This window comes from Sus scrofa, chromosome 2, assembly GCF_054392235.1.
Source record: "Sus scrofa isolate SSC_HxYL_T2T_F1_AM1 chromosome 2, Sscrofa_HxYL_maternal_Yorkshire_Landrace_v2.0, whole genome shotgun sequence".
Taxonomy (NCBI): Eukaryota; Metazoa; Chordata; class Mammalia; order Artiodactyla; family Suidae; genus Sus; species Sus scrofa.
This window is the reverse complement of record NC_139384.1, coordinates 90,148,155-90,161,076: the sequence shown is the minus strand read 5'-3', so window position 1 is coordinate 90,161,076 and position 12,922 is coordinate 90,148,155. Positions and strand designations below refer to the sequence as shown.

At 39.8% G+C, this 12,922-nt stretch overlaps 1 protein-coding gene across 5 annotated transcripts in view; it reads right to left on the bottom strand.

Moving 5' to 3' along the window:
• The window catches only part of LOC102160361 (zinc finger protein 354A), a 58,012-nt gene that overhangs the window by 22,654 nt on the left and 22,436 nt on the right, over nt 1–12,922 (bottom strand). For 3 of the 5 annotated variants that reach the window (XR_014837986.1, XR_014837989.1, XR_014837987.1), the window contains one exon: nt 11,979–12,149. The gene's annotated coding sequence lies outside the window, so the exon portion shown is untranslated. Of the gene's footprint in view, nt 1–11,691; nt 11,802–11,978; nt 12,150–12,922 lie in introns of all 5 variants that reach the window. The other 2 variants (XR_014837985.1, XR_014837988.1) reach the window with 1 other exon arrangement.

Below are 12,922 nucleotides of genomic sequence, written 5' to 3'. Positions count from 1 at the left end.
TCTAGATTAATGAAGGTGGCTACATTAAACAACAGATTTTTAATATAGCCTCATATTGGAAGAAGATGTTATCTGGGACTTTCATAACTAGAAAGGAGAAGTCAATGCCTGGCTTTAAATAATCAAAGGATAGACTGACTCTCTTGTCAGGGGCTAATGCAGCTGGTGACTTGAAGTTGAAGCCAATGCTCATTTACCATTCTCTAAATCCTAGAGCCTTTAGGAATTATGCTAAATCTACTATGCCAATGCTCTATAAACGGAACAGAGCTTGCATGACAGCACATCTGTTTACAACATGGTTTACTGAATATTTTCAGCCCACAGTTGAGATCTACCACTCAGAAAAAAGATTTCTTTCAAAGTATTACTGCTCATTGACAATGTGTCTGGTTTCCCAAGAGTTCTGATGGAGATGTACAGCAAAATTCATGTTGTTTCCATGCCTGCATCCATTCTGCAGCCCATGGGCAAGGAGTACTGTTGAATTTCAAGTCTTTTTTTTTTTTTTTTTTTTTGCTTTTTAGGGCTGCACTTGTAGCATATGGAAGTTCCCTGGCTAAGGGTCAAATGGGAGCTACTGCTGCCAGCCACAGCCACAGCCACAGCCACAGCAATGTGGGATCCGAGCTGTGTCTACAACCTACACCACAGCTCACAGCAACATTGGATCCCCAACCCAATAAGCGAGGCCAGGGATCGAACATGAATCCTCATGGATACTAGTCGGACTTTTTTCTGCTGCACCATCATGGGCACTCCTCAAGCCTTATTTTTAAAGAAATACATTTTGTAAGGTTATAGCTGCCATCAATAGTGATTCCTCTGATGGATCTGGACAAAGTAAATTGAAAACCTCTGGAAAGGATTCATCATTCTACATGCAATTAAGAACAACATTTGTGATTCAAGGGAAGAGGTCAAAATATCAACATTAACAGGAGTTAGGAGTTAGGACTTTGAGGGCTTCAATGGAGGAAGTAATTACAGATGTGGTGGAAATTGCAAGAGAACTAGAATTAGAAGTTGAGCCTGAAGATGTGATTGAATCACTACACTCTCATGATGAAACTTTTATGGAAGAGGGGTTGTTTCATATGAATGAACAAGAAAAGTGATTTCTCGAGATGAAAGCTACTCCTGGTAAAGATGCTGTGAAGACTAGGAAATGACAACAAAGTATTAGGAATACTATATAAACTTAGTTGATAAAGTAGTGTTAGGGTTTAAAGGACTGACTACAATTTTGAAAGAAGTTCTACTCTTCCATTCTGGGTAAAATTCTACCCAATAACACTGCCATGTTACAGAGAAATCATTCATGAAAGGAAGTCAAGTGATGTGGCAAACCTCACTGCTGTATTATTTTAAGAAATTTCCCCAACCACCTCAGCCTTCAGTATCCACCACCCTGACCAGTCAGCAACCATCAACATTGAGGCAAGAAGATCTTCCACCAGCAAAAAAAGACCACAACTTGCTGAAGGCTCAGATGATGGTCAGCATTTTTTAGCAATAAAGTACTTTAAAATTAAGGTATATACATTGGGTTTTTAAAGACATAATACTATTGAACACTAAATAGACTTTAGTATGATGTGAACATAACTTTTATATGGACTAGGAAACCAAAAAAAAAACATGGATGGATGAATGTCCATGTTTCTGAATGTCCATCTGTTAGCATTGCTTTCTGGCAGAACATCTGTCTGAAAGAACATTTCTGTCCATCTGTCCAAATGCCCAATTGTCTGAGTTCGTCCTTCTGTCTGATCACCCGGGTGTCAGAAAAGCCACGTGTTAGCATGTCGGTCCATCTTTTGGAACATTCATCTGCCTCCACAAAGATCTTTGTGTCTAACACAAGTATACTGTGGAGACATTGCAGGTTCCATCCCAGACCACCACAATAAAGCAAATATCACAGTAAAGTGAGTCACAGGAAGTTTTCCAGGCTTATTTCTGTGTGGTTTCCAGTCTTGGGGGAGTAAGGCCTCCTGCCCATCCTACAAGGGCAAGATCTGGGGCTCCTGTGAAGGCTGTTCCATCATGCATGTCCTTGAAATCACCATATGGGGAAGTTCAGCCACCACAACCTCTCTTTGTCCTTGTGGCCTGTGCACAGGCATTATCTCAGTGTAACCTCTAGGTTCACTGCAGAGAACCTGCTGAAAGAAGGTTTGGAGAGGCTGCTCTAGCTCTGAGTCGGGTAGGGGACCCAGGGGGCACAAAGCAGGCTGCCTGTGGCCCAAGGGCACCAGTGAGGAGAGAGAAGCTAGAAAAGAGATTCCCAGTTACTGTTGAATATGTGTTTTTGTACTCAGAGTTGGGGATATAGGTACAGTGCCCTTGGCAAGACTGATCCCCAGAGCCAGGAGTGACTCTGCCCAGGCCAGGCAGAAACACTCAAGGAGGGTGGGAGAGGGAATAGGGCCCTGACCATTCCTCCAGCAAAGCCTTATAATATCCCTATATCACTTAAACACTTTCCTAGTCCCATGACAGGATCTGACACCTGTCACTTGTGTTTCTTCAGCTGTGCCCAACATTCCAGGCAGTGGCAACCTGCCTAATGAGACTACCTCCTGTGAAGGCCCTTCCCTTGGAAGAGTTGGAGTTTCTTTTTGCCCCTCCAGCCATCTCGCTATGGGAGTCCAGGCTCTGGGGGAGGAAGGGAACTGCCCTGATGCTCTTTTCTGCTCCTCTTCTCCCTGTTGTTCTGGATTCCTCCCATGGACTGTGAAGTGGAGAAGCTCCCCTGCTTTTAGCAACTCAGCCCCAGATTCTCCAGGGATGGGGACACAGGAATTGGGGGATTTTTTTCTTCCTCCTATCAATTGAAGGGAGCAGCTTCACTAATTGGAAACTGTTGAAAACACCCCAGCCAGTTGTAGCATTTATAAGTGTGTGTCTCTGGTATTGTTAAGTGGGTTGGTTTTCTCTAGAGCTTGTAGGCAGAGTAGCCAGGGGAACACTGGGTTTCTTCATATACTTTAATCTGTGACAATCCATCTTCAAACTCTGTGTGCATGACACTGAAATGCAAAGCTAAAATCATCCCAGCCCCTTCTGGTCCTTTCTGGGGCCCTATCCCCAGAAGCTCTTCCTTTCTCAGGGAGACTCTGGTGGGATGCTGTAGGGCAGCTATGAGTCAATAAGCTCAGCACTGCAGAATGTTGAAAGTCAGTCTTACCATGCATTCAGCAGCAGAAGCACAAGGTGGGTGATCACAGTGACAGAAAACAAAGTCATGGGCAGTGGGCCCCATCCACTTCTACTTTTGAGATTTTCCCTGGCTATGCCCATCCAGAGCAATGCTGGACTATAGAGCTGCTTGGGGAGCCTGGATTGCCTTGAGCCCATAAATACAACCTACAAGCCTGGCCCTTCTCTTGCCAGAGTCTGAGTGATGTGCTCAGTGGAGCATCAGGGATGATGGCCCTTGGATCAGAGCCAACCAATTTTTACTTGGAAGGGGAGTCGCTTTTAGAGTGACCCGTTTGGCTGCTCTCCTTGGTTCTGAATTCTGTGGGCATGTCCTTGAGCCCTCCTGAGTCAGGAGAAATGCTGACCATGTTAGGAATCAAGAGGGTTTCATTCAACCAGCTCTTTCCCCTTTTCCACTTGTATGTAGGCTGGTGATTCTATATACATATATGTGTGTGACAGTGTGTGTGTGTGTGTGTGTGTGTGTGTGTGTGTGTGTATCAATTCAACTGATAGGAGGAGGAAAAAAATCCCCCAAGATGTGGCTTGGACAGTATGGGGCAATGGCTGAGATGCTGCATTTTTGCTATTACAATAACGTGGATTTCCCAATTACTCACACAAGGCTGGGGCTGGGCTATAGGCTTTGCTTTTTAAAGGGAAGGACAACTCAACTCTGGCTTTACTTTAGGAAATCATGGCTGAGCCACACATTTAGAGGGTGCTGGATGAAGCAGTAAGTTAATCCTCTTCCATGCAGCTTTGATGTGTATGAATAACTCTGTAAAACTGACAGAGACCAGAGACTGGCCTTGAAATGTGGGTGATCTTCATGGTGGAGGTAGACATGGTGAAAAGGAAAGGGAGACATCATGTTGTGTCTGTTGATATTTTTGCACCCCCATCTTTGGGTCAAGATAACACTGTTAGCACCCCTGAAGTCCTTTGAATGCCACTTCCTAATGGCAAACCTATCCATTTCTAAATAGGTGACCACCATCTGAAATTTATAGTAATTATTATCTTGATTTTTTTTTCTTTAGGTTTTTTCTAAGTTGCTGCCCTAAATACCATAAACTAAGCTTGTTTTGCCTGTCTCTTCATATGAATGGAACCCACCCTTCTGTCTGACTATCTTTTTTTTTTTTTTTACCCCCTTGGGCAGCACGTGTGGCATATGGAAGTTCCCAGGCTAAGGGGTGATAGGAGCTGAAGCTTTCGGCCTATGCCATAGTCACGGAATGCCACATCTGTGACCTACGCTGCAGCTTGCAGCAACACCAGATCTTTAACCCACTGAGCTAGGCCAGTGATTGAACCCACATCCTCATGGATACTATGTCGAGTTCTTAACCCACTAAGTCACAACAGGAACTGACTATTCTTTTTTTTTTTAATTGATTGATTGATTTTGCTTTTTAGGGCTGCTCCTGTGGCATATGGAGGTTCCCAGGCTAGGGGTCTAATCGGAGTTGTAGCCACCAGCCTACGCCAGAGACACAGCAACTTGGGATCCAAGCCGCATCTGCAACCTATACCACAGCTCATGGCAATGCCGGATCCTTAATCCACTGAGCGAGGCCAAGGATCAAACCCACATTCTCATGGATACTAGTTGGGTTTGTTACTGCTGCACCACAATGGGAACTCCTAGCTAGAAATTTTTAACAATAATAAATTAATCAACAGATTCATATCCAGACAGAACACCGGTAACTAAATTAGACCAGGGCCTTAAATAGCAATTATAAATGTACTACTCCCTTTGTTCAAGAAATTTAGAGGAAATTATGAGCATAAGAAATGTCCTAAAACCTTGACTGCCCTGACTGCTTTCTGGGGGAAGGTGGAATAAGAGATGCCCTTGATTCCTGGGTCATCATGCAGATAAAGCATTATGGCATTTCATTAAGACTCCTGGCTGTCTCCATGCCATCACACAGTGTGAAGATGTTGCTGGGGTCCTGTGGCAGACAGGTAGTAGGGAGAGAGTGGGGTAGGATTAGGGTCATTCCATCCTGGAAAGCCATCTGCCCATAAATAAGAACCATAGTGGCAGGGTCCAGAGCCCTTGACCCCAGAGCCTGGGTCTGCTTCTTCTGTATGCCCTCTGGGAAAGAGCCACTGAAGGGCTTGGCATGTTTTAGCATCAAGAGTTAGGCCCAGGAGGAAGGGGCAGCCAGCTCAGATGGAGTGCTATGATCATATCCTGGTATGCCAAAGACTATACCTGCCTAAGTGGCCTATGAACATGTCCTTGTCGTACATCTAAGGTACCTGGTAGGGTCTTACCCATTTCCCAAACAAGCCCAAAGACTGAAACCTCCTCAGAGAATTTTTCACCTTTAGGGCTAGTGAATGGAGCCCTAAGCTGGCCACATAGCCAACTGAGTTCTCACAAAGCTCATAATAACCCCCACCCAAAAGCAATATTGAATAAGGGATACAATTCTGATATATCTTTGCCTCATATTTTTATTGTTAGGAAAGTGAAAATAAATTGATATGTATGTGTATATGTGTGTATGTGTGTGTCTGAATGACAGGGAAATTTGTTTAAGAGGAAAACTTGTGAAAATGGGATCTGCACAGGGAAATGCTTTCTTTTTGACAAATATCACCTAAGATATACATAGAAAGCAATAAAAAAGACACAGAGACTCTGCATATATCTACGTTATTATTTATGGTCAAAGAAACTGTGAAGCAAGAAGAATCAGCTGCTACACTGCTAAGGAGGGACAAGAGGCCCAGTAATGTTCAAAGTATGATGATGCCTATAAAAATGAATAAAAAGAAAGCTCAAATAAAATAAAGCCAGGAGAAGTAGGAGCTCTCACACCCTACAACCACAGCCAAAAGGAAAAGGAAGAGGATAAGACTTCCTCTTTTTGCCTGGTAAGTGTTCAGCCAATGAGAAGCCACTATACTTAGACCTCTCAATTCCTCCAATGAACTCTTCGTTTACTAAAACCCTCCAAACTTCCTTTTCTCCTCTATAAATGAGTTCTTTCTTTGTTGTGAAAGACTTGTATGTGGCTTTAATAGAGCAAGAGAATTAATACAAACAATTTCAAAGCAATCTTGAGAAAGAAGAACAAAGCTGGAGGCATCATGCTTCCTGAATTCAAACTTCCTACAAAGCTATAGTAATAATACACAGGAAGGAATCAATAGCAGAATAAATACGGCAGAAGAACAAATAAATGAGCTGAAAAACAGATTGATGGAAATCACTTCCACAGAACAAAGAAAAAGAATTAAAAAATAAGGACAATCTAAGAGATCTCTGGGACAACATTAAATGTACCAAAATTCACATTATTAAGGATCCCAGAAGGAGAAGAGTAAGAGAAAGGGACTGAACAAGTATGTGAAGAGATATTAGCCAAAAACTTCCCTAACATTGGCAAGGAAACACTCACTCAAGTCCAGGAAGTGCAGAGAGTCCCATACAGGATAAATGCAAGAGAAACATGCTAAGACAGATATAAATCAAACTGACCAAAATTAAAGACAAAGAGAAAATATTAAAAGCAACAAGGGGAGTTCCCTGGTGTCCTAGTGAGTTGAGGATCCAGTCTTTTCACTGCTGTGGCTCAGGTTGCTGCTGTGGCAGAGGTTTGATCCCTGGCCCAGAAACTTCTGCAGGCTGTGGGTGTGGCAAAAATAAATAAAAATTTTAAAAAACTAATAATATACAAAGGAATCCTCATAAGATTACAGGCTATTTTTTTTTTTCAGCAGAAACTCTGCAGGCCAGAAGGGGGAGTACAGAGTTTAAAGTTATGAAAGAGAAAACCCCACAACCAAAATTTCTCTACCCAGCAAGGCTCTCACCCAGATTCAATGCAAAAATCAAAAGCCTTACAGACAAGCAAAAGCTAAGAGAATTCAGCACTACCAAACCAGCTTTACAACAAATGTTAAAGGAACTTCTCTAGGTGGAAAAAAGGCCACAGCTAGGAACAAGAAAATTATGAATGGGAAAGCTCACCAGTAAAGGCAAATAAATACACAGTAAAGGCAGGAAATCATCCACACACAAATATGTTATCAAAACCAGCAATAGTTAGGAGAGTATAAATGCAAGATATTGGAAATACATTTGAAACTAAAAGACCAGCTTCTTAAAACAATCTTGTATGTATACAGACTGATATGTCAAAACCTCATGGTAACCACAAAACCAAAAATCTACATTAGATACACAAAAAAGAAAAATCAAACACAACACTAAAGATAGTTATCAAATCACCAGAGAAAAGAACAAAAAAGGAAGGGAGGGAAAAAGACCTACAAAAACAAATCCAAAACAATCAACAAACTGGCAGTAAGAACACACATATCAATACTTACTTTAAATGTAAATGGATTAAATTCTCCAACCAAAAGACATAGACTGGCTGAATGGATACAATATATGGTAAATCGATTTCAAACAATCTCCATCTCATAACCTGTACATTTTCACACTTCACAGATAGGCTACTGCCCCTTCTGTAGGTAAAATCCTTTTGGAAAACATTATCCCTACCTGGAGAACTCTTCTCTAACTTCATGGTGATTGAGGAATCAATTTTACTGGCCAGGTACTTTGGTAAGTCTGCACTGTTTGACCAACTTTACATTTTCACTGCACTTACCACTTTCAATCTTCTGGCTTAGCTGAATGCACTAATAGCATTATTAAGACTCGCCTGGCAAAATTTGTAGAGGTCCTTCAAACACCTTGGCCAAAAGCATTGCCATTGGTCCTTCTAAATCTCAGGTCCACTTCTTTTGGAACTCATAAAACTTTCACTCTTTGAGATATTCACAAGATACCCGATGAACCTGCCTTCTGCATCTTTCAATCCACAATTGATAAAAGTAAAAATAATCCAGTATTACAAAAAGGCCTAGTTGCTTCTATAAAAAATAACCACGTTCAGAGCAATCTTTTTACAGTGCACTCTTAGGAGACAAATAGTTTAAGCATCACACCTTGCTTGAAAAAAAAAAGATATCTCCACAAGGACTCTCTTCAACCTTGCTGGAAAAACCCCTAATGGGTACTGCTAACCAACTTTTGTGCTGCCAGACTCCAAGGCATAGACTCTTGAATTTGCCTGAACCAAAACCTGGATAGACCTGCATATCATCTGATGACTTGAAAGTAAAGATATCCCAGGACTGAAGCAGATGACATCTGATGAGAGATTCCCAGATTTCTGGACAAGGCTTGTTCGAAGTGTATTACCAAACTTTCGATAATTATATAATGCCTCAATGCCTATGCTCTTGATAAAATATGGACTTTAGATAAGAAGTGCCTGGGAGTTCTTCCTTCTATCCCTTTTTTTACTCAAATGTGCTTCTCTGACATGGGACATTACACCGAGGGAGGGTCCTTCCTGGCTTTAAGGGACAAAACGTTGTTGAAACCAGAAAACCTGACTCTTGACCAGTGATACTTTCAGAGAAAGATCTTGATCGAAAGGGAGAAATGTAAAAAAATTAATAAACAGAAACCTCAATTAAAATAAAGTTAGGAGACCAGAGGGGGAGCTCTTATGCCCTGTAGTGATGGTGGAAGCCAACAAGGAAGACCTCTTCTTCCCTGGCAATAACTCAGCCAAAGAAAAGTCATGGGCTCTGTTTACTACAGGCTTCCCAACATCCTTTTCTCCTTAATAAAAGAGTTCTACTTCCCTAGCTGTGTGGGGGACTTGCATGTGACTTGCCATGGTTGTACACCCTTAATTGTAATCCTCGCTGAATAAACCCATTTTTTTTTCCAGAGAAATAACCAACAGCCTATTTTCAGTCAACACAATTCAGTGACATTTAGTGCAATCATCTCCACTATTTAGCTCCAGAACATTTTCATCATTTCCCCAAGAAAATCTTGTACCCGTTAAACAGTCACTCCCCATTCCTCTGTCCCCAGCCCCTGGAAACTGCCAATCTACTGTCTCTTGGATTTTCCTGTTTTGGGTATTTAGCACAAATGGAATCATACCATACATGTTCTTTGTGTCTGACTTCTTTCACTTAGCACAATGTTTACAAGGTTCATCCGTGTTGTGGCATGTATCAGCACTTTATTCCTTTTGTTTCTAAATAAAACTTCATTGTATGAGCATCCTACATTTAAAAAAACCATTCATTAAGTAATGGATACTTGGGTTTTTTCAAGTTTTGGCTAATTTAAACAGTACTTTTATGAATAGTTGTGAACAGTTTTTTGTGTGAAAAAATGTTTATAGATTTTTTTTGGAGCTGAACTTCCTCGTCTATTGTAATTATGTATTTAATACTACCAAACTGTTTTCAACAGCATCTGTACCATTTAACATTTCCACCAGCAATGTGCAAGGGTTCTAATTTCTCCACACATCACCAATATCTGTTATTTAAAAAAATACCCATCCTAATAGGTGTGAAATGATATCTTATGGTGTTTTTGACTTGCATTTCTTGCATTATGACTAATAATGTGAGACATCCTTTCATTTGGTTATTGGCTGTTTGTGTATTTTCCTTGGAGAAATGTCTATTCAATTATTTTGCCCCCTTTTAATTAGATTATATTACATTATGAGTTTTTTTAAAAAATATGATCCTTTTAGAAGATATGATCCTTTTAGAAGATATTTGATTTGCAAATATCTTGCTCCATTCTGTGAGCTGTCTTTTTAACTCTTTGATAGTGTCTTTTGAAACATACAATTTTAATTTGGATGTCCAATTTATTAACTTTTCCTTTGTTTCCTTCTATTTTATGTCATATCCAGGAAAATGCTGCCTAATTCAAAGTCATGCAGATTTTCACCTATGTTTCTGAGAATTTTACAGTTTAAAAAAATAGTTTTAGTATTTACATTTAGGTTTTGATTCACTTGGGGTTAGTTTTTGTATTCATTATGGGGTAGGGGTCAAGATTCATTCTTTTGCATGTAGATATCCAGTAGTTTTAGCATAAGTCATTGAAGAGATTATTCTTTCCCCATTGAATGGACTTTTTACCCTTGTCAAAAATCAATTGACTGTATTTAGGCTCTCAATTTGATTCCATTAAGCTCTAAGTCCATCTGTATGCCAATATTGACACTGTCTTGATTACTCCAGCTTTGTAATAAGCTTTGAAACTGGGAAGTGTGAGTCTTCCAAATGCGTTCTTCAAAATTGTTTCAATTATGTGGGATCCCCTGCAACTGCATATGTATTTTACGATCTGCTTTTCCATTTCTGTGAAAAAGGTATTAGAATTTTGATAGTGATTGCACTGAATTTGTAGATCATTTTGGGAGTATAGTCATTTTTAACAATATTTTGTCTTTCAATCCATGAATGTCAAATGTCTTTCCATTTATTTAGGTCAAGGAATTCTTTAATACATTTCAGCAATTTTGTAGTTTTCAGTGTACAAGGCTTAGACTTCCTTCGTTAAACTTGTTAAGTATTTTATTCTTTTTGATGCTACTATGCTATCATATTTGAAATTGCTCTACTTTCCTTTTCAAATTTTCTTTTACTAGCATATAGAGATAAAACTGATTTTTGCATATTGATCTTGGACCCTGAAACATTGCTAAAACAATTTACAAATTCTAATTAGTTTTTGTTGGTTTCTTTGCTTTTCTACATATAAAGTGATGTCATTTGCAAATTGAGAAAATTCCTCCTTTCTAGTTTAGATGCCTCATTTCTTTTTCTTGGCTACCTGCTCAGACTACAACTTCCAGCACAGTGTTGAAGAGAGTTGGCAATATCAGGCATTGTCTTGCTCCTAATCTTAAGGGGAATGCTGTCAGTGTTACACAATTCAGTATGATGTTAACTGTGGATTTTCACTAATGTACTTTATCAGGTTAGGAAAATTCCCTTCTATTCCTAGTCTGTTCAGTAATTGTATCGTGAAAGGGTATTGGATTTTGTGAAATGCTCTTCCTGAATCAAAATGGTTCTGCGTGTTGTTCTGCCTTCATTCTACTAGTACAGTGTGTTATATTCATTGATTTTCTTATGTTGTACACAACTTTGATTTCTGGGATAAATCCCACATGGTCATGGGGTCTTACTCCACTAGATTTATGTTAACTTGGCTAGGAGTTGGGCAACCATAGGTTCCAGAGGTTTCAAATTGCTCTAGTATCCTTGTTTTTGTCTCCACTCTTGACTTTAGGCTTCCCTAAAACACTCCTCAAGGAGAGTGTGTACCTTGTAGCTCTTTCTGCTATAATCTAGTATCGGTGTTGTGGCAAGCTGTGGGAGTGGGAGTAGGGATAGATTCTATAACCTAATTACATCTCAGTCTTAGTGGGCCTATGTCTAAAGCAAGTGTTTCTTTAGGGATACAACTTTTTGCCAGGCTTCTTGTCCTGTTTCCCTTCTCTGGTGCAGCATTCCCAATCTATTTCCTTTAATCCACCCCCACCCCTTTGACTATGTTTTCTCCTCCTTAGTTAGAGGGGACTAAAATGAGAGGAATGTTCTTACCTCAGCTAGAGTGAGATTCTGATAAACTCTTTCCTCCAGGAGAGTAGGCAATTTTGGTGGAGAAGACTCTGGAAGTGTTTCACAACAATTACCCTTCCCCTGCTTGAGCCCTGAGGGAATATTTCTCAGGTTAACACCATGAAAATCCAAAGGGGTTTCTGGATCCAATGGCAATGGAAATGTGGGGGACCTCTTAAGACTGTGGCTGCCCAGGAGTTTCTCATTCTCAAGCCAGGCCACACCCAACCTTCAGCAGTTTATCAAAATGACTATTTAAAAGTTCCTACCGGTTTATGGATCCAGCAGCTTCTATTCCAGGTAAGCAGATCTCAGCAATAACTCTGGATATGCCTGTCTCTCCATATTTCAGTGTGGCAATTTGCCCAGCAACCTCTGTTCTCAGGAAGATTAAAGAAAAGGGTACGAGTGACCACTTCCAAGTTGTTTACACGTTGTAGCTGAAACAGGAAGTCCAAACAAGTTTTTGAATGCTAAAGAATTGAAGATTATGAAATGTAAACAAAATCACAAAAATTCCTTAGCTGCTCAAATGTTTAAATGCTCAAGAAATGCAACACTTTCACAATAATTACTCCAGTCTTCAACAGAAGAGATGTCAGATATCAGTGCAGGATTATGCAGAAATGCAGACTATGGGCAGGGGAGCCAACAGCTTGCATAGACTCCATTATACTTTGATTCAGCTTTGAATAAATTGTTTGCGCAAATTTGCGTTTGTATGAGATAATGAAAACAGTACACCTGTACTATGAAAACAGTACATCTCTCATTAACTCAAGTGAGTTTCTACAAAAATTTTATACTGTTTCTCAGGTCTCATCTGGAAGAGGTTTTACTTGCAGTAGTCTTAGCAAGACTTTTTCATGAGAAAAACATTATGCAAGCAAAGGGAAAATTTTTTCAGTATTGTGATTACTTCCACCTTGGGCTATGTTGTAAAAAGATGAGGAATTTCAGATCTTTAATAATCTCTGTAACAGTAACTAGAACTATTACATTTTAAAATTATTGCGGTATTTATTCTGACATTTAAAATTTCAGAATCAGAAAATATTCCTAGTATGTTTGAACAGTCGTTTGTGCTAAAAAGATTGATGATGATGATATACAGTGTGGACAATCATTACAACTTCTGCTGTGGTTATTTTATTTTCATTTGAATTTGTTTTAATCAGAAAATTTGATACTTTGTTTATAGCTATATCTTAGG